Below are 25,234 nucleotides of genomic sequence, written 5' to 3'. Positions count from 1 at the left end.
TCTTACTGTGTATGGTTTGCAATCAAAAAGTAGAAAAGTTGGTCTAGGTTTTAAAGTTAAAATGACCATGTTTTCAAAAAAAAAAGGATCCAAATTTATAAAAATTATACCTAATAATAAGAGACAGACAGGAACTATATGGGAAAATTGAGGCCATACTGACCATTCAACATACTTAACAAAGAATAAATGGATCCCATTTCATTTAACACGTGTATATTGTGTGCTTATAAATGCCCTTGACTAAGTACCGTGAGGAATATAAAAATACGTAATATAAGATCCTTCTGCTCAAAGAGCGTGAGTGCACCCCTCGAGAAGAGCTAAATGTGTCTAGCTACAGCCCTGCAATCAGGAAAAGGTTATGGAAATCTTTTCCTCTTCTTCTCTGCAACTTACGGCCACCTATTTCCAAACTTCATAACTCAGACTCTTAGTACTATAGTTAAAATAAATTATAAGTTAATCAGCCTTTGTGGGCTAGCCCACGAATCAAACTACCATTTAATATTTTGTTCTCATGGACAATTGACTTCCAAATGAATTTTTGGTATAAAACCTGTTTCTAAGCTGGATGTTGTTTGTATAGTTTTTTTTTTTTTTTTTTTTTTTGTAGCTATATTACTCCTATTTTATTAGCAGGAGTTGGCAGACTTTTCCTCTTAAGGGCCAGATAGCAAAGATTTAAGGCTTCGTAGGCCATACACAGTCTCTGTTGCAACTACTCAACTCTGCTGCTGTAGGGCGAAAACAGCCATAGACAATATGCAAATGATTTGTTCCAATAAAATTTTATTGATGGGCACCGAAATTTCAATTTTATAGAATTGTCATAAAATACTATTCTTTTGATTTTTTCCAACCATTTAAAAATGTGAAAATCATTCTTAGCTTGCAGACCATACAAAAACAGGCAGCGGCTGGATTCGGCCTGAGCCGTAGATTGCTGACCCCCGTATTAGAGCAACAACATCTTTTCTCCCCAAGAGATTTACTGTAACGGTTTTGTGCAACCAAATCAACAAAACAAGCGTTAGATTGCCAACAAACTTCCTAAGCCCAGACACTGGCTCCTTTATTTATTTTTTAAAACCCTAAGATTTCAGAAAAACATCAGATGTAAGTTCTAAAAATGTATTGAATGGTTTGCATAAATGAATGATTTAAATAATACAGTGGACTATCTGGTAGAATCTGTAAACATGTCACATCCCTTTATACTTCTGGGGTAGGAGGGCACAGATTTTGAAAAAATCAAATAGCCTTACCTCCTACTTTACAATAGCAACTATGTTTTACAGTATAGTCATTGTCAGGAAAAACAGGTTTTATGTTCTCTCTCTCCTGCTTCCCATGCGGAGTTCTTTTTCCACTGTCAAATTGGATGATCCAGGTTTGATTTTATGAAGGGAGCTGGCTGGTTTCCTTTCTTGTGTGTGTGTGTGAGTGGGTGGCTGGGAGGATTCTAGAGTTGCATATTTACTTGCATAGAATAATAAAAAATATTAATAATAATTAAATAATAATGCTAATTAAAATGGCTGAGATTTATAGAGTACCTACTGTGACCCAAGAACTGTATGACAGCCTTACAATACATCTCATTTAATCCTCACAATAGTTGAAAGAGGTAGGACATTGAGGGAAAGTGATTGTGATTGAGTGATTTATTCAAGGTCACACGGCTGGTGATAATCCAGATAAGACTCTGACTCCTAAACTTAATTGCCATCCTGAATCTGCTTATACGTGGCAATGCTCTTTAGTTTAGATATGGAAACATTAAAATCACTGTTTTGGAATGAGTAATGAGTCTTCTGCACACCATATATAGAATTCTCAATTTACCTAACTTTATTAGAGTTATATTCTATTGGGCTACATCTTCAAAGCATTGATTTGCTCCAATCAGCATTAGTTTTACGTGGTAGAACTGAATTGGCCCCAAGCTATTTGGTTTTACGTTTTCTATTCCCTAAATATTGATGGTCTACCCAAACCTATCACTTTCACTGCATTCTTGAAGTCATGTTTTTACTAACAGAAAATTAAATGTTTTAAATTATTTCAGGGATCCAGTGTGGGAGCTATATTGAAGCATGGGTTGAATAATATTCATGCCCACAGCAGTTATTAGAGCTCAATAAATGTAGTATCTAATTCTATGTGACATTGTATTTAAAAGATTTAAAAATTCATTAAATATTTTCAATAAAAAAGTAAAGTATCATATAAAGCCTCACTAACTAGTTGATTGGTGCTTACTAAAGGACTTTTCTTGTAATTATAGTTAAAATGTATTAAAGTTAATGATAGACATCATTCAAAAGAATATTCAGAGAGAATCATATTAGAAAAGCATTTATAGCTCTCATTTTTGCCACTTTATCCCAAATTGGGTAAGCTATTTCCTCAGTAACAGGACTATAATTTCAATTGTAGCAACTAGATAAAAAACAATTAAATCTAATCATTCATATGTGTGACTTGATCCATTTCTATTGGATTTCCGTAATGAGCTAATGTGAATTGTAATGCTTTTTACATCAAAGTTTCAAACTTCTTGAAGCTAGATATTTTAAAAGTAGCAAGAGGAAAGTCATAGTATAAAATCATTCAAAGTTGGCAGTTCATATGAGCTTCCAAAACTTAACTTACTAGGACATGCTCACATTTTTCATTAATTTCAGGTCAAGATTTATCCGCAGTCAGTAAATAAAGGCTTACAGAAATGTAGTTCCATTGCCAAACGCCTTAGCTTCAAATGTGATTTTCTCCCAATGTGATTTCTTTTAGATACAACACAATTTCTTTCTGATCCTGAGCATATGGGCCTATGCTAATAGGAAATGGTGTCTTAGAAAGGTTATTTTTGTTTTCTGCAGGGAGCAGTCATCCTTTGACCTATATTCAATATGTGACACAGATCTGATTGTGCAACAACCATTAGCCTCATCCGAAATCCCTCGTTGGAGGTCAGGACTCAGGTCAGGGACCATTACTCTTGGGTGTCAGAGCTAAACTTAATTAGTGCCTTTTAAAAATGTATGGATGATATTTTGTTCCCCTTAGGATGTATGAAAATGGCCTGCAGAATTAAATTCTGAAAAACGTTAAAAACAAGAATGGTTTAGTTGTTTGACATGCCCCCATGACCTCTTTCGAAACCACCAGCACTGCCTAGCGTGTTTGGTTATTTCCCAGTCTGCTGTCCAGGTTTTGTTTTTTAGGGACAGATTCCTTCTGTGCACCTTTCTGGTCCTCAAGTCACCCTCTGGTAAGCCATGGTCCTTTGAAGATTGGTCCCTCCTGCCGCGTGCTGTTCCAGAACCCAGGAAGGCCGCAGGGGTAGAAAGTTACAAAGAGAAGGGCTTGGACTCACAATTATGAGGAACAATGACGGTTTCTATGGTGCCAATGGGCAGAGGAGGGAGCTCTTGTTGTGCTGAAATGTTGAGCAATCATTTTCCAATGAGAATTGGCAGTTGCCTGCCAGGACGGGATGTTATGTCAGCACAGGTGTCAGAGAACCAGAGAGGTTTCCAAAGGAAGTAATTGGCAAATCAGACAGGGCTGGGTAAAATGAGAGGCGCTGGGGAGGGCGAGAGGAAGAGGGCAAGAGGAAGAGGGCAAGAGGAAGAGGGCAAGGTGCTATGTGGCAGATAGCTTTAAAAGTAATTTTTAACCAACATTATTTAGGAGCCTTTTGGAAAGCAGATCCCTCTTTCCCAGAGGCATCTGCCAACCGACAGTACAACAGGAAAAGAGGAAACCACTTCCAAAAGGTTTTTAAAAAAGACTTTTAGATGCTGTTAAAAAGACATACAATCACATTCTGCGTAAACCTGTTTAAGCAGCAGTTTACTGCTCAGGCTGGGCTTCTTTCACTTAACAGTCTGCTGTTTTCCTTCACCCACCAACCCACCGCCCACTCTCCAGAGCCCTTCACCCAAGAGCTAAGCAGCACCTCTGTTTTCTGGCTGAGCTCCGCACAGGATGGAGACACCAACAGCTATGCCCTTGTGTGCAGTCTGGACATGTGGGTTTAATTGTAACTCTTTCATCCATGCAGAAAAAGGTACATATACTGCCCCACCTCTGAACATCTGCGATTTGTACTGCTTGGGAGATTTTCCGATGGGTAGGTATAGAGCAGCCTTCGTTCTATGCTTTCATTGTTTGGGTTCTAATGCCCTTTCCTATCACCCATTTTCCAGCCAGTGAAATAGCTTGCATCTGTGTTTTCAGATTTGAGGAAAATGCATTCAAAGTGCCCCTTATGAGTCCTTTCTGAGAATTTGCATGGAGATGTAGATTCCTCATCCTGAAGGAAACAGGACTTATGTTCATCATTGTGTCTGCTGTAATTAGCATATAGTAGGTAAGCAATCAATACTTGCTAAAAATAAGAATGAATAAATGAATAGTGAATATGAATGAATGAATGACTATTGGAAGAAAAGGAGTTGGGAATAGCAAAGGGAGGTGTTCAGGGGCCCACGGTTGGGCTAGAAAAATAGCTTTAACCAGCTGATAGCCTTGATTTTCCCTCTCATTTCCCCCGTTATTTTCATACTCAAATACTTTATTGGCAAGTGTTTTTCCAGAGAGCAGAGTTTCAGGGAAGCAAAGCAAGGAAGAAGGAGAACTGATACAAGAAAGTGCTATCAAGTTGGCCACCACTTCATGGGAACATCCTAGAAACTCTATGAAATGCATCTCAGGACCATCTCTCCTGGGAAGAAAGGGAGAAACACTTATCTACAGGCTCCCACCCTCCATTTGTCAAAGGTTCACCTCCTGGGACAAATTGCAGGCACTTCTGGGCTGTATATGGTTTAGCATGGAACAGGTTCCTGTGGTGTCTCACTCTGTGGCATCAACAGAGAAGCCCCAGGGTGGAAGGCAAGGTGTGAACGGCACAGGACTGACACAAAGCACCATCAGGTTGCCTCTGCAAGAAGTGGGTCAGAGCCTGTGCAGAACTGGTGGTCATGGCAGTGGCTGGAATGAGAGAGAGGTGAAACTGAGGAGATCTGAAATGGTGCCTGAGGGGCATCAGATACAGAGTCCCCCAAATACTAATATACTACCTGTGGCCACTCAGTGTTTTTAGAGCAAAAAAATGCAAAACCACTTAAATCTGAATTTGTAAGTTGAAAACTAGAATGTTAAGTACTCTGTTTAGTAATGTAAATTGAGTATACCGTTAGTAAAACATCATTATAGAGTTACAGAAATAGAGAATTAGACTCATCTGGCTCTGTGTGTCTTACTTTTGACCAGAATATTGTTTTCAGTAGACCTTAAAATTGGAAACCTGCCAGGAGGGACCTGCAGGTCTGACGTTTTCTCCCTTATGTTGGGGGAGTGACTGTGCCAAGGAATTAGCCTGGACTTGGTGCAGAGCTTCCTGGACTAGATCTCTGGGAAATCTAATGCCGGCTACCAGAGCACCCTAACTGGTGAATTTAGGGATGAACCGGAGCCTCAGAGCAAAGGCATGTCAGCTAAGTTTATGCTAGTATGAGTAGTGGAGCAGGCACACAGTTGTTCCTGGTCGACTATAGGGGACCTCAAAATTTTGCTTGCACACAATTAAAATAATACTGAAAAATCTATGTATTTCTTCCACATTAACAGCTAAAATATTTTCCTCCAAGTTTGTTATTGAAAATAATGTAATTTCTGGCCAATTGTAAATATTAACATTAAAATAGACTATCATATCACTTTAAAATTTTCCAGTGGAATCTTAATACAATAGCAATTTATTAGCCACAATGCCTCATTTAAAAATATGTGAAAAAGATCATTTGAATAGTCAGAAATTTTATACCATTTCTTTTCTTCTTGAACTCATTTCCATTCAACTTCTCCCACATTTTTTTTTTCTTCTGCTGAGGAATAGTTGCCCTGAGCTAACATCCATTGCCAATCTAACTCTTTTTTTGCTTGAGGAAGATTAGCCCTGAGATAACATCTGGACCAGTCTTCCTCTATTTTGTATGTGGGTCGTGGCCACAGCATGGCTGATGAGTGGAGTAGGTCCATGCCCGGGATCCAAACCTGCAAAACCAGGCCTCCAAAGCAGAGTGCACTGAACTTAACCACAGTGCCACAGGCCAGGCCCCTAATCTAAATGTAACTTTTTATGCTTTAATGTCTTATATTGATCACATATACTTTGCAAAAATTATATATATGAATTGAAATTTGAAATTAACATTTTTTCTATGTCTCTGTCATAAAAATTTTATTCTGAATAGATTTACCTTTATTATCACTATGACAGAAAGCATCTTCTTTTGCAAATTTTTACAGTTATATAATTATATTTATAAACATAAAAATAAACTTTATACGAGAAAGTCTCATGCAAATAATATACACAGCCTTATGAGTCTACAAGCAGAAGCCAGGTGGCCACCAGTGCCAGGGGATCCAGAGGTGCCCCCTGGGAAGCAGTCGCAAAAATTGGGGCTCCTGACTAGTGTGTAAGCTCCTGTCTGGGAGATACTGGCGAGTTGTAGGAGGCAGAGGAAGAGTAAAAAGATGGCATGCACTGGCCTGTGTTCCCTGAGAGCATGTCCTAGGCCCCTAGTTCTGTGCCAAACCTGAAGCCTGCCCCTCAGGCCAAGCACATAGGCTTCTTTCCCGAAAAGCCCAGGAGTGTTTACTCAGCTGTTTGTGGGGTGCCCTCAGGATGGTAGTGCAACTGCGGGGCCCTCCAGGAGCAGTTCAACAGACCCCATCTCTTATCAACAGAGTGATTAAGAATGCCTTTCAGAAAATCTGCAAAGTAACTAGCCAGGGCATATGCAAAAGAAGAAATCATGACCTGAAACAACTGCAGAACCAAAGATTCTCCTTCCCGTGGAAGCCAAGGACCAGGGCACGACCAGAACTTGCAAGTTGGACTCTTATCAAAAGCGACAGGTCCCCCATTCTGGAAGATCCGGTGTTAAAATTCCTTCCCCACCTCATCAAAAATGTTTAGAACCCCATAATATATATTTAGAACCCTGTCATAAATGTTTAAAACCTTACCATAAACGCTTGAAGCCCACCAATCAAAGCCTGTACCACCAGTATTTCTGTGTGCCAGCCTCTTCTCCCTAATCTCTTAAATTTTGTTCCAAATCCTGAATCGGAGAGACAGATCTAAGGGCACAAGACCCCGGTCTCCCTGCAGACGGATCTCACAGAATAAAAGCTGATTTCTCCCCCAAAGGCTGATGCCATAATTAATTGGCTTATTTCTGTGCATCGGTCAGAGAACCCCAATTTTGTGCAGTAACAGTAGCCTACCAAGAACCATCTCTTGGTCCAGTGGGACCCAGGAATGCAACCTCCCCTCCCCCACCAGGGCCAGGCAATCAAGGGGTGTTCCCTAGGCGGCAGCCATGAAGACCGAAACGGGCACCAGATGTAAACACTAAGGCAACTGACACATGTCAAAGCCGCCCTGGGGAGACACCGGAGCTCTGGAGCTCAACGAAGGGAGGCTGCGAAGATGGCGCCCACTGATGGAGCACGGCAGAGAGAGTACTCAGAGATGATGCCCACCAGCCTCTGTCCCCAGAGAGCACCCCAACAGCCCCCCCAATGTGTGTCAAATTAGATGCCTGCCCTCAGGCCGAAGCTCCAACACAAGCACATGAGCCTCTCCCCCAGAGAGCCCTGGAGCCCCTGGACCGGCCCCCGTCACGCTGGGCCCCAGGTGAGGCGAGTGTGAGCGTGCGAGCCCTCTAAGAGTATTTCTCAGATCCCACAGTCCTGTGGGTCTCCTGGGCATGAGCCCTCGTGGTTTTCAAAGTTAGATGTTTTAGGGGCCCCTTCTCCCTGGTGCAGGTCTAAAAAGTTGGAGGTGCCCAATGTGGGGTTCAAACCCTTTGCTCCTCAGGGAGAAGCTGGGGTTTTGAGTTCCCTTCCGACTGTGGGTTGCTGTGCTGGAAATGGGGTTCATGGCAAGACTGTGTCCCCGCCTCCCCTCCCTGCTTCCATGTGGGCCTTCTCTTCTCTCTTAGTTGTCCTTTAGCCAGTTTTTAGGGTTTTTTTTCAGAGAAAGTTGTTCCCCATGTAGCTGTAGATTCGATATGTTTGTGGGAGGAGGTGAGTTCAGGAACGTTTTACATTACCATCTGGAACCAGAATCTCATTGCCCCCATTTTAATTGAGGTATTTTTGGTAGTGGAGCTATTTTGTGGGTGTGTGTGTGGACATTCTCCTGTGAGCGCTGTGTGTTTCTGATGCCATGGTTGTGATCTCTTGCTTTTCTCCAGTCATTACCACATGGACAAGGGCAGGCTTGCAAACAGGTTCCAGTAACATCTACAGGCCAGGACCACAAAGTGCTGAACAGAATTCGCATCTACCGTTTGGACTTCATTTTGGCTGCAGTCAGTTCACACCTTTGCAAGCGCAAATGAGGAGCCGAGCTCAGGTTTCAGATTTTCTGGGGAATGGTGCTGAAGAGCTCTGAGGAAATTCTGAATTTCAGCCACATTTGGCACATTCACTGTGTCAGCCAAAACACGTTTCAGTGAGTAGAATTATGGGCATATTGCCCCCCGTGGCACATTTGTGACATAAAAAATGTGCTTCATTCCAATTAGTGAAATTAAAAAAAAAAGCTTGCAGGATGTTAAAAATAAGCAAGACCCTCAAGTTGATCGAGAATTTGGAAGAAATAATGATAAGAACAGTAACAGCAACAGAAACACCTAACATTTTAGGGGTGCTTCCTACGTGCTCAGCACTGTGCTCAAGTTCTTTTCAGCATTATCTTACTCCTCGTGACACCCTTATGAAGCTGAAACTACCATCATCTTCATTTTGTAGGAGGAAATTACACTAAGAGAAATGTCCAGCAGGGTCATCTGTCTGACTCGGAAGTCACACCTACACAGTCAACCTGGGACTCCCTTTGTCATGCAAAAGTAGGGCAGTTAAGAACTCAGTGATAAAGATGTCCCCTTTCCTTAAAATTTCTCATGTAACTCATATCCTGATTAAATATGAAGTTTTTATGATTCATGGATCCTTGATTCTGCCCCTAAATTGCTAGGCAAAAAAAGACATTTTTGTCATAGTAAACATTTGCAGAGAGGTGATTAGGAAAAAAATGTAAGATTTTAGACTTTATTACAGGATGTTTCAAGAACATCCTATTGCGTGGCATACATCAGACCCACATAAATGCATTTGTAAAAAAAGCAACCCCACAACCTCACTTTTGCTTAAAATTACCCAGATAACAGAGACAGATCTCTGTTGGGTTTTCATTTTATAATTATTTCTCATACTGTTTTGACTTGAATTTAGATAAACATCTGCATTTCAGCTTATTGGCCTTTCAAATAAAACCTAAAAGAAAAAGAAAACATTCTTAAAGAAAGATTTGGGATATTTTTAGTAATAAAGAGAAAAGAAAATTGTTTTGTGATGCTATTTTTAAACAACAGTTTTTAAGCTTTCTTAAAGCTCCAGTGGTTAGGACAGTGCTAAAGGCAAAAATGTTGCTTAAGAAACCACTTTAGAATATGCTAGAAAAGTTAAAGCCCAAGGCCTCCCCCCCCACCCCCCAAGAGCAAGAAAAGTGCTCACGTGGTATGGTGTCCTTTGAATCTGTTAAGGTTGTATTCTAAATGAGACTATGAGAACAAAATGAAATTATATTTTCCTTCCAGCTAGTTAAGCCTCAACTCCCTAGATGAAAAAAATGTTTTCTTTTTGGACAGAGATGTATTTCTAGTCAGTCTATTCCTAAAACAAATACACCAAAAACCCACTTCATGCACAGAGTAAAATAAAAGATAGGAACAGAGGTCATTCAAATGGGTTAGTATCGCTCTAGTCGCCATTTTGCAGGTAACCCTTGCTCTATGGAATAGGTGGGTTTTGGTCTTGTTGTGTATTACCTCTAAAGCTGTAGTTTGTTAAACTGAATCCTGTTGAATCCTTCACTTATGTAATACTTAGATTTTTCACTTAGAGCAATGCTGATTCAAATGACTCAATTGTAGTAGACAGTGTTAGCTGACTACTAAGCATCTGTTTCTCATCTTCTTTCTTCCTGATAGAGTCCCAGTTTTGTTCAGGTATCTTCCCTCCTTCAAACACACACACACACACACACACACACACACACACACACACACGAATCAAGGCAAGCTGATCCCAAAAATGGATCTTTAGTCTAAAAAGGCAATTAGCACACAGGATTTCCCAGCAATTAATAATGTATTAAGAGTTGTCCCATGACCTGAGCTGGCTCAATTGGACTGAAGGGCACTACCCTTAATCCTTGATTGTGAGAGAGATTTTTCTCTCTCTTCTGCTAGACAAGAATAAGAAAGTATGTAGCCCCAGTTGCCGGTGACAACCATCTTAAAGTCTGAGGGAAATCACTGGTTGAATGGCTTTGATGCTGAAGATGCCAGGAAGGAGAAACAGAAAGATCCTGAATTTTTTATCACACCACTTATCTGTGGATCACTTGGAGCCTGCTTTCCTATGAACTGTCTCTTACATAAAATATTTTATTTATTTCTTAATCCAGTTTAAAATGGGATTTTCTCCTATCCATAGCCCAGAGCATCCTAATACACCCACCGAAAACACTTAGTGAGAAGAATAAGAAGTAATCAGATCCTTAGGATGCTGAACATGAATCACTGTGGCTCACTTTTCTGATCGCCTTTCCAGCATTAATAGGCTTACTTATTGGCTTCCCCTCTACCCCCACTAGCTTAATCATTCCTGAAAATCCTTTAATTCTCTACTTAGCATTCTAAAGTTGAGGATGCGAAGTGTGGGAGAGGACTGTCCCTACACCGTTTAGATTACTTACATTAATGTGAGATGTTACTGATTCAAAATGTTAATCAAGGGAATGGTGCAGAGTCAGAAAACAATGTTGGCATCACTTTTCTAATTTTTCTGAGCCCACTGTTTCTACCCCTTTACCTTGGAAGTTACAATTTCTTATAGTGGTGAGATGTAATAGAAAAATTAGCCAGAATGTACCATGGTACTCATTCTAGTCTAGGAAATCCACCAGCATAAAACAAACTAATTTCTATTCTACTGATGGGTAAGTTGAACATTCTCTGTGTACCTTCAACTTCAGGCTGATGGATATCACATTAAATAGGGAAATATAGAGAACATCATCCAAACCTCTTCCACTTCATCTTACGACCTTACAAAACATTTGGCGTGCTCAGATAGAGCTGGGCTGAGCTGCACGTTTCATAGCCAAACAGTATTCATGAAGATCCTAGTTCATGCATTGATGGCCACTTAAGGAATGAAACAGGACTACATAATCAGTTGAATTGAATTCAATCTATTTTGTACAACCATGTTCAAGGTTATAACAAGGCACGTAGAATTTAGTATCAGACTTCCTGTAGAACCTCAAGAAACATTTCCAGGATATGAATTTAAGGGAAAAATGATTTTACTCATAAAACATATACATAAGTGTGTTCTATAGATTGTTTTGTAGATTCAGTTTGATGTACTACTTTGGGTGGATAATAAACCAAAAGATAACCAAAGTTTATCATACCAGCCTACACCAAAGAGAGAAAATATACAGCCACAGTGTTCAATCCGAACACATAAATAAAAACTGTAAACAATTCTATGCCGTAGGGTAGAGTGACCAAAGAAATGTCAACTTTTAGATAAGAAAACATCCCAAATAAAAAACTGAAATATTGTATTAGGAGACTCACCAGTTGTATGGTCTGTAACCCTATTTCAGACATTTGGCCAAAGGCAACGAAGTCGTCCTGTGGATATCACCCTTCTGTGGGGTGTACCGTTTTGGTCTGGACAGTCTAGGAGGCTGGCATGGACTCTCTTGCTTCTTAAGTGTATTCCCACAATGTGTCCAAAGGAAATCAGATTACAAGAAAAGAAAACTAATGCCCAACATGAATAATGTAAAAGCATATAAATGTAGTCCAGAATTTTAAAATGAACACTCTCCATTTCTTCTTTCAACAAAGTCTAATGTGTTCTTGCCACATGTCAAAAATAAGTGCTGGGCCTTAGTGGTGAGAGTAAGACCTGGAGGCCTTGTTCTACGGATGCGTCCAGTGTGATAGGTGAGACCTAGACAGTCAGGTAGAGACTTTTGGAAAGGTGTGTTTACAGTCACAGTGAGGCTAAGTAAAGACAATTACAGGATCATGTAGTGAGAAATCTAAGCAGAGAGCAGAACAGGTGAGTGGAGGTCAGGGAAAGTTTCCTGGAGAAACAGATTCTTGACCTTTTCCCTGAAGATCCAATAAGATTTGGCCAGGTGAGGATGAGTGGGGACATCAGAGGTAAGCAAACAGGACAGCTCATCCAGTGCACATCAGCTGAATATTAGTACTGATTTTGGGTGTCAACACATTAAACTCTAGATTTAGCAATGGTAGATCCTAATCTCAATCCTGACAGACCATCTATCTATTTATCAAATAAGTTTCTAAAATGGCCGTTTTTAACAGTCATTTTTAATATTAAATACATGTTGGAACCATGTCAAAGCATCGTGTTATCCATGGCACCCAACCCAATGCCTTGCACAAAAGTGTTCATTAAATGTTTATTGAATTGAATTGAAATCCCATCACCTAAATCTTAAATGTCAGCTAGTTTTCTTGTGTAAAATGATTTCTTGCTGAAATGTATTTCTACTAATCAGTATATGTAAAGCTTTATGCTATATGGCAAACTCATTGGGGGAAATTGTAGAGATTAGTGAAAGAAACACCATGAAAAATATTCTGAGGCACACTATCAAAAATAAAACTCATATAAGCTTTGGTAGTGAAGACAGATGTGGTAGTTCTTTCTAAGCTGGGGCAGGAGGTCAAAAGCCAAACCTGGAAATGAATAGAAACCCTACGAATCATAATGTAACCTGAAACTAAAGGCTAATTCCTGCATTTTTGTAAGATGTAAGTATGGGGAGAAGACAAAATATAATCAGCTCTGAATGTCCTATTCATTATATACAAAGCTGGTACTATTGGCCTGTTATTAACAGAGCATGCATTCTAGAGATGCCATCTTCCTTCACTTTGTTTTCAAGTTCTGGCTTCATGTTTAGGAAGTACGTTACTATCCCAAGGTTATAAATAAATATCTATCTAATTGTTGGTTAGTAAAGTCACAGTTTTGTTTTGTACTCACAAATCTTCCATCCATTGGGACTTGATCTTGTATAGAGTATGAGGAAAGAATCTAACTATTTTCCCCAAATTGCTAGTGTATGTTTTTCTTGTCACCCACTGTGTCTCTCGCATTGGGCACAGGAGGACTCAATAAATATTATAGAATGAATAAATTAATGAACAATGAATCTGAACTTTCTGAACATTCTTGCCAGGTTCCCCTTGGGACCAACAGTAAATGATTGCAAGAATGACTCAAATTAAAGTGAAGAGCCAGGCCTAAAACTAAAAGGCTTTTGTAACGCTGATATCTGCTGCTTTGGACTGTCATTAGTTGATCTAACTTGTTATGAGAATATACTGATGAACTCATTGAGGCATCAAAAGGAAAGAACTGCTTTCTTTCTAATTATATTTCTGAGTCCTGAGAAATGCGTAGATGTTATGTATATCGTATATATTGTATATCACTACACCTTTGACATTATTTTTGGATTTGAGATACATACATTTGAATCAATCAATCTATCATCTATCTAAGTATATTTATATGTGTGTATATACATATATATATATATATATATATATATATAAAGCATAAAAGGCACAAGAGTTTAACAGTTAAGAGCATGGGCTATCAAGACTGCTAGGGTTTAATTTTAGCTCTGACAAGTACTAGCTGTGTGACCTTGGGCAAGTTGCTTAACTGCACTGTTTCCCAGTTTTGTCTTTAAAATCAGGAAGGTTGACAGTATTGTTCAGAGCATTGTTGTGAATGTTAATTTCATGTAAGACACTTGAATAGTGCCTGAAATATTGTAAGTGCTCTCTGTGTTAGCTTTATTATTATTCTACTCAGTTTTCCCAATAATCTTTCTTACTTTCGCTCAAGTAGCAGATTCAAAATATCTTAAAAAGAACATACAGGATTATTCGAATGAGAGGTGAAAAAGTCACTTCCTTAGCAAAAAAGCAATTGCTTTATTTATCACAGAAAATACATAGTAACACACAAGGATATTAAAACCTTAAAAGAAAAAAAATAACATCAGAAACAACAATATTTAGTTTAGGTTTGAATTCTGAAAAATAAAATATATTGAACGTGTAAGCTCAGAGGTACATCCTGTTTCCAAACACAAATTAGGAATTAAAAAATCAAAATGACAGACTCCTGCTAATCTGCTTAGGAAGGCATAAATTGTTAATCAGGCTCCAGGCAACATTGTTTAATACCAAGTTTAATAAAAAGTCCGCCTGGAGGAAGAAGAGAGGTCTGGTGGCCCGATTTTGAAAGCTAGGCAGCTCTATTTACATACTTAGTACCTCTAACTTGCAGGACACCATTGATAGGGTTTCCTTTGAAATTGTCTCCTTTTAAAGGAGTCAGAATTATTGCAAATTATTAGCATGGGATAGAAAAGTTCTATTTTTTCACTACTGTGAATGAACTTGAAGAGGAAATAAATTGGAAAAATATTTATTCAAGAGAATCTTTTGCAGCTTGTATGAGAAGAATTTCACCCAGTAAGCATTTAGGGAGCCCTCACTGTATGCTTTCATTTGCTGGTAACACCTTCATCTTAAGACTGTGATCTTGAGATGAAGAAGTGATATTTTAAAACCATTTTCTCCTTTCTTTCCAACCTAGATTTATCTATTCCATAAGGCATCTTACATTTGTATCAGGTGGGCTTTTGCTGCGCAGGGAATCAAATAAAGAATTTTCCAAAAGTCTTGGCTGAATATCATTCATAGGAGCACTTGTCAATTGGGTAAAACCTAAATTGGAAAATATTTGACAAGCGCAGCATCTTCTGAGCAGTCGGAGGCTTGTGGCTGCTGCTTTGGATTGTTGAGTTTAACATGCAACCCAAATTTCACTCCTCCTTGCTTTAAGATCTTTCTTCATAACATCATGGATATTAGTGCATGTTTCTTAATTACAAAACCGGGCAAGTTTGGCTTTCGTTTTCTGTGATTCATTTCTCTCACCAGCCATGATGAAAAGATTGTCATATAGAGAAAAAAAGAAAAAAACCAAACCATTCAAAAATCCATTTTAATTTGGTGACAAATTGGGAGGCAAACATATGCTCTGTTAATCCTCAGAACATCCAAGGTGCAAAGCAAACTTCTTGTTCTTTTTTTTTTTTGGTGAGGAAGATCAGCCCTGAGTGAACATCTGCCAATCCTCCTCTTTTTGCTGAGGAAGACTGGCCCTGGGCTAACATCCGTGCCCATCTTCCTCCACTTTATATGGGGCGCCGCCACAGCATGGCCTGACAAGCGGTGTGTGGGTGCGCGCCCGGGATCGGAACGGGGGAACCCTGGGCCGCCGCAGCAGAGCGCGCGCACCTAACTGCTTGCACCACCGGGCCGGCCCCCAAACTTCTTGTTCTTTAGTGCCCAATTCATCCAGCATAGGGTTTCAATAATTTGTCCTCTCTCTGTCCACTACATAAAAATCTTTCATTACATTACATTAAACTCAGTCCCTTGAGAGCATTTTACTCTTATGTAGCTTTCAACTTTGTATTTTATATAAAGTAACTGTCCTATTTAGTGACCTTTTTGGTGAGAAAGCAGTTATTCACATGATCGCTAGACACATTGTAGCGTCCTTCTCTCTGTTGTGGTCATCTCTTTAATTTCACTGCTTTTTAGAACAGTAAGTACATACACATTTAAATTCAAGGGGGGAGAGTTTTTAAGAAAAACAAACCATGATGCTATTTGGAAAGATATTTTGGAATGTGGCATCTGAGAATTAAATGCAAACTTGAGGAAGAAAAGAAAGTTTTGTGAGACAAAATTTTTAAATATGGGACCTGTATTTGGCATGCCTATACTTATTTCAGATGCAGTTTACCTGTAGGTAAATACACTTCGTCTGAATGCAAAAATTACTACAGAGCTGGTACTTTCTGGATCTGGAGGTTTGGGACCACCTCCTCTTGACAACACTAACCAGTAAGTGACCCTATCATTCTGCTTTCTTTCTTTCTTTCTTTCTTTTTTTTTGAGGAAGATTGGCCCTGAGCTAACATCTGTTGCTAATCTTCCTCCTTTTTTCCTTTTTTCTCCCCAAAGCCCCAGTAGATAGTTGTATGTCATAGTTGCACATCCTTCTAGTTGCTCTATGTGGGACGCCGCCTTAGCATGGCTTGACGAGAAGTGCATAGGTCTATGCCCAGGATCTGAACCCGTGAACCCCAGGCCACCAGAGCACATGAACTTAACTGCTATGCCACTCACTGGGCCGGTCCCTCTGCTGTACTTAATTAAGATCTGACCCCAGACAACTCTTTTTTTGATAAAAAGGCAGATATGAGTCAGAAAGAGAATGAAACTGTAGCACTGATATTTATCACAAGGCCTCCCTCATAGAATTAATTCTTTATGAAACACTGACAAAATCCCAACTAGATACTTTTAAACAAGCAGTTTAATATGAGAATAATTGCTGGGAGACGCAGTGCCTCAAATTGGTTCAAATTAGGATTCAGCAAAAATACCACGGTCTTGGTGGATTTTATCATTTTGCATTGATGATTATCTAGTCTGACCACATAGTTTTGATCTGTGTTAAATTAGAACCTGTTGCTAAGGAGAGCTAGAATATTTTAGTTGAATGTGAAATTGAGCAGTTTCAAACATTTTATAAAATGAATGATAGTAGATTAATGAAACTCTTTTTTTAATCCTGCAAAGGAGGTTTAAGCTTTGCGGCTAAAAATATGATAAGCTCATTCTCATGACTGAAATCTATACTGTATGCTAGAAGGCAATTGCTTTTTGAAGTAAAAATGCATACCTTATAATACAAATCAACACCTTAGAAAATTTGTCTACAATTATATAAAGTTTACTTTTAGGGAAAAAAAAGACACCCTTTTTATAATGTATATAGTTAAATTGAGCTGGGTTTTCGTTAACTTAGCAAATTGGATATAAATTTAAAAATTTTGTTTTCCACTGAATAATACACTATATAATCAAGTAGGCAAATTCATTGTTTACGACACATGAGCTTGGCAAAGCACACTTTTAGAAGACCTGTTAATATAGTCAAAGATTGTATTAGTATTCCAAACCTTAGTATTAACCTCTATAAAGTTTAATTAAGGGATCCAAGGATACTTTTTGATTGAACGACTTCTGTGTAGTTTATCTTTTTGGCCATTTTAAATATCATTATAATTCCCCTTTACTTTTTATTCATCCAAATAAGAAGGAAGAGAACTAGGTCAATCATTTTTCAACATGATGTTATTCATTATCTAACCCAGTGGTCCTCAGACTTTTGGATTTCATGGAACATTAACAGTTTTTTTTTTTTAAAGAGGGGAGGTTGACATTGGGTTGCTTGCCAGATTTTAATTTTTCCAAGGGAAAAAATAACATAACCTATCTATACACTTTCTCGAAAGAATTGACATTTTACCTTCAAAGAAGTGGAAAGGTCACTGTCTGAGTCCTTTAAATTGAATAAATTGAGATTTATGAAAGACGTAATAGGTTGTCATCATTTTCCATATCTGACAACTGTCCAGTAAACTTTTTTTCAAAGATGGACACTTGACTTTGGTTAGCCTGGAGAATCACTGATTTTGATAGAGCTCACTCAAAACTGCCGTCAAGCCATTTCAAATAAAACAAAAACCTAGATTTTATCATGTGTCCTCCAAGTAGTGGTCAAAATTTTGAAGGAAAATTTTAATTCTTCTTTCCAATAGGAGCTTTACAAAAATGGTAAAACTCATGAAATTCCTAAAGAAGCCTAAATCTTTATTTTCTCCGTAAGTTTCCTTGTCTGCTCCTTTGCAGCATATTTACAAATAACAATATAGTAGATTTAAATTTCCTCTTTAATTTTTAATGCCAGAATTAAGTGGAGACAATAAAAAGCAATTACACTCAGAAGTTAAGTTACAGAAGAGAGAGAGAGGAAAGAATAAAATTAGTTTAGTATATCCATGGACAAGTCACTTATCTCTCTGGTCATCAGTTATCTCAAATGTAAACGATGGGTTCTGGGTAAAGTCATCTCTAAGCTTCTGTATCTCACATTCTCTGATTATATTTCTAATTATTAAACTGTCCTTGAAGGCTGGATTAACTACATGTCTTTTTGAATGGTGGCAACAGAAAGAATAGAGTTTAATGAAAATAGCTCATGAAAGTCAACCATATATAATATTACCACATTGTTAAGAGGATATCTTTCTTACTTTCTCCCTCTCTCCCTTTCTTTCCTTCCTTCCTTTCTCTTTTTTTTTTCCTTTGGTGAAATTTTACTTGGTAAAGAAATCATTCAGAACAAATACTGAACTGTGATGGTAATGAGATAATAAAATTGTGGTCATAAAAGAAGAAAATAATTATTTTTACCCATCAGGCAAGGATGGAAATAAATATAATTTTACTCAACTCTACCCACAGTCCCAAATGCTATGTATATAGTGAGAATGTCAATGCATCAGAAAGGACTGATGCCCTCATAGGGTGCTGTGAGGTTGGGATGCCTCGTGTGAATGAAATGAATAGCTGTCATTTTTAGCTACCTTCCTGAAGTACCCCCTCCAACATGAGGATCTTTCTGAAGGCAGGAGAAGAAAATGTATTCTGTTATAAAAAGTACCATTATTATGCTCAAATGGCCCACGCAATCCTTTTTACTACAATTATAAATTCTAACGCATGCTTGCTAATGGTTTTTCAGGTTTTTCAAAAATGAATAACATACAAACATTTTCCTCAGCCTTAAAATCTGCACTGCTCTGGTCAAAATACTCAAATCATTCCCATGCCCTGTGCTGTTCCGTATTTCTCAGAGAGAGTCACACTTCCAATTCTAAGATATCACAAGTGTTTGTTAACAGCACATTCATTAAGTATTTGGCTCAAACAGAAATTCTCTGGAAATTCGAACCAAAAAAAAAGGGCAAAATAAAGAGGATACAAGTATAACATTTTCCTTTTGACTTACTGTGTAATCATACTATACAGAATGTACATAAAATACTTAGAACAGTGTGTGACATGTAGAAAAGCTTAGTAAAAGTTAATTTATTATTATTAATCATCATCATTTTTATTTGGACATATAAAAATTCTGAGCCTATTGTTCAGCACTTTTTACCTTGGCTGAATATATATATATTAATCATATTATATATACTACATTAATATATATATGCCATATTTGTTATCAGGCATCTATGGGGGTGGGAGTGGGCTGTCTTGCTAGTTTCAGTCTTTCATCATGGTATACCACAGATGAGATTCAAATAGGTGACTTATATCTGGCCTGTATCATTATTGTATACTCTGGTTTGCAGGTGTGAGCAGGACACACAGTATATCTATTTAGCTTGCAGGACAATAAAGACAATAGAAGGAAAAGAGTCAATATTATTTAAAGCACTAAGAAAACCTCTTTCTTTGATTCTCATGAGAGTTCAGGTCACTTTTTGAAAAACATACTCCTCTGGTTATTTTATGATCCATTCAGGATCATTTCCTGAAGATGGAGATTTTTTTAAGGAAAATTTTCAAGTTTTCATTCCATGGTAGAGAAGTGTGTTTAGAAATATGTTAATGACGCAATTGTGTTTATAAAGTTGTATTTAATAGCAGCAGTATTTATAAAGTGGAAAATGCACCCTGTGTAAAAATGGCAATTTTGATTCTAGTTCTATTCTTACGTTTCCTTCTTACGTAAAAATTCACCTCCTCATCTCTTTTCATTTTACTCACTTGGATGCCTCCTCCATTTAATTTTTTCTTGCTATTTTCCATTCCCATAACTGATTAGGTCTCTTGAACATCTTTGGGAAATTTAGGAAATTTAGGAAATACAGAAAGACAAAACTAGTACTCTTTCACATGATGAAATATGAAGATAAATCGTACCCTGTGGTGGCTTTATATTCTTCATCTTCTTCGAAGTTGGTCTCTTCCTGCATATTGTAGGAAAAGCTTGGGACCCATGCTACCCGTGTATACTGCACATCAAATTTAATAGTAGCATTTGGCTTTAATTAAACTCTTCCTCCTATAAATCTCAGCAAATTGATCTGATTAATAGAGGAAATGAGCACCCAGCAGCATTAGTGTAAAGATATTAAACAGATGAAACAAGGTAAAATAATCTCTAATAATCTGCAGGGATGGGGGACACAGCACCCTCTGCATATGCCTCTCCTCTACATTATGCGCGTGTGCTCAGGACATTCATCCTTCAGTAAGTTTTCTTTGGTGGAAGAGTTAAAAATTTCCTGGATAGTCTAGTCTGGAACAGCTAGAATGTTGGCTGTATCTGGTCCTCTCTGACCCAACCATTTTGGCTTAAAGAGCTTTACTCCATTTTACTTTTGTAGTAAATGAAGGTACACCGTCTTTTTGAAGGGTTATTTGTACTTTTCCCCTCTTACCTTATCTTCCTACTTTGTGAGTGATGGGATTACAAAGACTATATACATTTGGCTCTCTAGTTACTTAGGGATAAGCTGAAGTTTCTCATGGGACTGCTTTAAAAAAGGGAGCATTCCTTAGGAATTGAAACTTTTACAAATGTAGGCCAGTTAATCTTCATAAGAGGAAAGCTCAAAACAAAAATATTGCTATTTAGATCCAGGAAAGTGCCTCAACCTCTCATCTGTCTTCAAAATATAATAAAAATCCCAAAGGAGAAAAAAAAAGAAATGAAAAGAAAGAGAAAAAAATCAACTCAGGCCCTATATTTTGATATTTCTTCTCCAATATTATTGGAGCAGTGTCACAACTGGGTGTTGTGTGTGTGTGTGTGTGTGTGTGTGTGTGAGTTCTAATTTTCTTCTTTCAGCAATTTCCCTATTAGCATGATGTTCTTGAGTCTTTGTGTTTAGAATCATTATTCAGAAACATTAAACCAGAGGAGCTTTGATTATCTACGTTTTCACCTTTTTGTGAAGCGAATAAGGTAAGCTCGGTAGACACTAGCTAGGCTGAGACACTATTAAAAATGCAATTCAGGCTGAGTCACTGCTCGGTATTTTTATAAGCAAGACCCTAATTCTGATCGACCCCAAAGAATGGGCTGCCGTGACTAAGCAGGCAGCACCAGGCAACTGGCTTCTGCTGGATGTTATCTCATTTGGAACACATTTCAAACTTTAGAACAGCTTTTTAAATTGGAAGTTGAAACCTGCAGACTGTCGGCAGAAGAGGCTGATTCACCCCCACAGAACTTATCTTACTTTAAGTTCCAGCAGAGTTTTTTAAGGAGTAGGTTACCTAAAATGTGTTGTGATACATCAAAGAGAGAAATAAAAACACCTCCCAGAATAAGGGTGACACATGCATCTAAACATCTTTTGGACTTTTAATATATGCTGATTTGAATGAGGACTTCTTTAAATTAGATGTCTTTAGTTCAATCAAACTTGTGAATGTTCATGGATGTCTGAAAGGGTAACTAAAATTTTTTCTGCAAATATTTCTTTAGTGGTGGGAGTTCTTCATGTGGAACTTTTTGAGTCATAGCTATCAGGCCATTATTATTATTTTGGGTAAATTAGAATGAAAAAAGTACAGTCTTGGCAAGTCAGAAATAAGGAAAATCTATATTATAATGATGATGGTGATTTGGAATCATGGAATCATAGAAAAGTTACCAAAAGCCTAGTTATCAAAAGCCTAGATACTCAGAAAACTGCATATATTCTTGGCTTCCTTAATTTAGAGGAACTACACAAATGATAGCAATAATAATGATTTTGACCTGGCATAAATGTCCAGCTAAGGCCTGGAGAATACTGACTCATCTACATAGAAAAAGCTGTTATGCTCTTATTATCTTAGATAACAAAATCCATGATGCAAACTACAGGGAGAAATGCATGGAGTGACCCACTAGAGGTCCCCTCCAACTAAAAAAAGTTTTGATAGTTCAAAGGAAGCGGCCTTAGTAAGTTGGCATTCATGACTGCAAAGCAAGTAAGAGCCAGAAGGGGGGACCACACGTTTCAATTCCTTAGGAGGATACATAGTTTTATTCAGAATGTTTGTCATATTTTATCTCTTTTTTAAAATCCCTATGTGGGACAATAATTCAATTAGTCGTAATTAGATATTCAGAACTTGTTCCAGCTTACTGATACATTTGCAATAGGAAGTGTCATTTGATGCCCTGGAACTATAGTTGTGCTTTCTAGACATTTCAGCTGTTTCAAGTATCTCAGAATATATTTTGCAAGATAGATTTTTTCTTATAAAGGAAGAATGCCTCAGAGTAAGTGTTTACTTGCAAAGCTGATGGAAGTGGTGGGTGGGAGGTAAGGTACACGTTTTCTGATAGTAGGCACCTTGGTAGAAAATGATTTTGTTTCTATATATTATCTTTGCAGAGTTAGCATTAAGAAATGTAATTGCAATAAATTGATGTAAAAGCCAGATAGTAAAGGGACTAAAAGTCCCTATAGACACACCAGTCTGTCACTTAACTTATAATGGCAGCAAAAGATAATTGTAGACAAGTACAGTAGAACTAAACCATTGCCATTTTCCTTCAAAGATGTGCTGCTGCATCTCATGTGTTTCTGAAGAAATTGAATACTTCCTCTGCTTTGAAAGCGTGCCATGAACCATCAAAATAGGTAGAAAAAGATCGGCCTTTTATTTTCCCCCAATACCTTTTGAATTAGAACACACCAAAGAGCAAAAGGGGGTGAGATACAATCCTGTGTGATTGTATTTTCCTCTAAATTGTTGGATTTCTTTTAAGTTTTGAAGCTCTGCATTGAAAATCTGGCCTCTGGCATAAACTTTGCCTTCCTCCTTATGACATAATGAAGACATCTGCTTGATCATATCCCTTTTCTCCACACAGCTTGTTTTCCAGCTCTCTAAAATAGCAAACACAGAGCGGTACAAGTGCTATTGCACAAAAGATGATGGTAGAGCTACACTGGGAGAGATTTTTTTTTCTTCTAAAGTAGAATTCTAAAGGTTTTCCTTTTCAGGTAAAGGCGTCAGCAAGAAAAGAAAGGAAATAAGCAAGCCTTGGCCACCGTTTGTATAAGCTTATTTGTTATTCATTCTTAGAAGAGTTGTGCATTAACTAGATATATCCCTGTGTTCCTTTTCCAATACGGGGAGGAGTTTGCACCTCTTGGGTAATAAATACTCAGAAAGCCCATATTTTGCGTGTGCACCCCTCCAGAGCAGCCATACATGTACACACCAGCCACTCCAACAACATTCTTGCAGGAAAAACCTCTTCTTTCCCACATTATGTGCTTCAGTAAGTGAAAGTAAAGACTGGTTGAGACACCGGCTGATACACCTCTATAGTGTGAATATCATACTTAATATGTCTTTACAAAAAAAAAAGGGGGGGGGGAGAGGGAGAGAGAAATGTGTGGCTATTCCAGATGATTAAACTTCTTGGTACTTGAATGTTCTTAGGAGTTAACTCAGGTGAACAGCGCCTTGCACTAACAGGGACGTGCATATAACTCCCCATAAAATATGGATTTTATTGCAGCGGTGACAACGCTTCTCAGCACCACGCCGACCCTCCAGCATCTCCCATCTCGAGATCTCTGATAACTCTTGGCAGAAGAATATCTAACTATAGAAGAAGTAATTCCACTCTGCACCTGCTGCAGTACACAACATTGCAACGTCCCTTGTTATTAAATTCCAGGATTAACGCATTGGGGGCTCCACTTTTCCTGCATCGGACACCTAGCACCAGGCGCACTCGATCTGCTCTCCAGCCAGTCCTGGGGAGGCGTTATCCCCCAGATTTGTGCCTGGCCAGCCGTGGATGAGCACGAGCGAGCTGCATCTTCCACATGACTTTTCCCTGGACAGTGTGCTCCATTTTCGGAGTCCAATGTTGGACTTTCCTTGCAACCTAAGCATTTCTGTCCTATGTGAGCCGGCAGGCGATGCCCCGAACGTGCAAGCTAACAGTTTTCTTTAGCTCTTTCTCTGAGCCAGATCATCTTTTTAGCTTAAGTTTTCTTTATTGGGAGCATTTAGGAGTTTTCAAGCTACCTGATTTTCTGCTTTACCCCCAAAGCCAAGAAATGTAACTCAGCCAGAGCAGTCCCCGCCAGACCCTTGTGATGTGAGCAGGTGGAAATAAATCAAGCCCGAAACGGCTCCGCGGGTCCTGCACGCACCAGCGCCCTTGGAATTGACCAGCCAACTTTGCAAATGCCGGAGCTCCCCTGGCAGCCTCTGCCGGCAGAGAGAAAGGCAGCGGGTTCTTCCTCCGCGGCCCGGTTACATATGCCCCCACCCAGCCCCACAGCGGATCGGTCTTACCAGAAGGCGGAGGAGCGGCGCCCAGGCTCCCCGGAAAGCGGCGCCGGTCCTGGGCAGCGGCAGCAGCGCCGCCCGCCCAGCCGGACCCGCGCGCGCGCCCAGACCCAGGCTCACAGGCTGAGCATCCCTCCCAACTCCAGCGTGCGGCACCCATCGGGCAGAGAGGGCTCTCTCTCTGATTGGCTTCCATCAATGCTACAGAATTACAAAAAGGAAAAGGCATGCACAGCCACAACCACAGCCAACAGAGACCGAACCCACCTCTGCTCGCCTTCCTGCGCCCGGGGAGACCCTGCGACCCGCCCGGGCTGCTCCTGCCTCCGCCGCCGCCGCGCTCGCCCGCTCTGCGGTTCTTGCTGCCGCGGCTGAACTGCAGCTCTCGGGATGGGAAGGTTACGGGCTCGGGAGAGCTGGCTCTTGTGGGCACACACTGATTTGCAAGTGAATGAAGTGGGAGGGAGCAAAGAGAGGAGGACTTTGTTAGAGAAGCCCAGTGCCTGCCCCCGCCCGCCCCCTCCCCTTGACAGAATGACTCCCTGTGTTTGAAGTCCTGAGCAATTCGCTCCCTGTAACACTCCCTCAGCCCCAGGCTCTCCTTTCTTTTCCTCTCTTACATTTTGGGGGGGTTAAGACATACTCAGAACTTGTGCGACTCCGTCTGTTCCCTCCTTTATACTATCAAAATGCACCTTGTGCTATTACCAGCAACGGTCGGATGTTCTTTTTTACCG

At 39.3% G+C, this 25,234-nt stretch overlaps 1 protein-coding gene across 3 annotated transcripts in view; it reads right to left on the bottom strand.

The window, feature by feature from the left end:
- Positions 1 to 24,885, bottom strand: part of CDH6 (cadherin 6) — a 126,864-nt gene extending 101,979 nt beyond the window's left edge. For 2 of the 3 annotated variants that reach the window (XM_087443164.1, XM_087443165.1), the window contains exon 1: positions 24,765 to 24,873. The gene's annotated coding sequence lies outside the window, so the exon portion shown is untranslated. Of the gene's footprint in view, positions 1 to 24,764 lie in introns of all 3 variants that reach the window. The other variant, XM_014781555.2, reaches the window with a different exon arrangement.
- Positions 24,886 to 25,234: the final 349 nt, after the last annotated feature.

Source organism: Ceratotherium simum, chromosome 18 (genome assembly GCF_057802395.1).
Source record: "Ceratotherium simum simum isolate JZ-2026a chromosome 18, ASM5780239v1, whole genome shotgun sequence".
NCBI classification, from domain to species: domain Eukaryota; kingdom Metazoa; phylum Chordata; class Mammalia; order Perissodactyla; family Rhinocerotidae; genus Ceratotherium; species Ceratotherium simum.
This window is presented reverse-complemented; position numbering and strand designations above follow the sequence as displayed.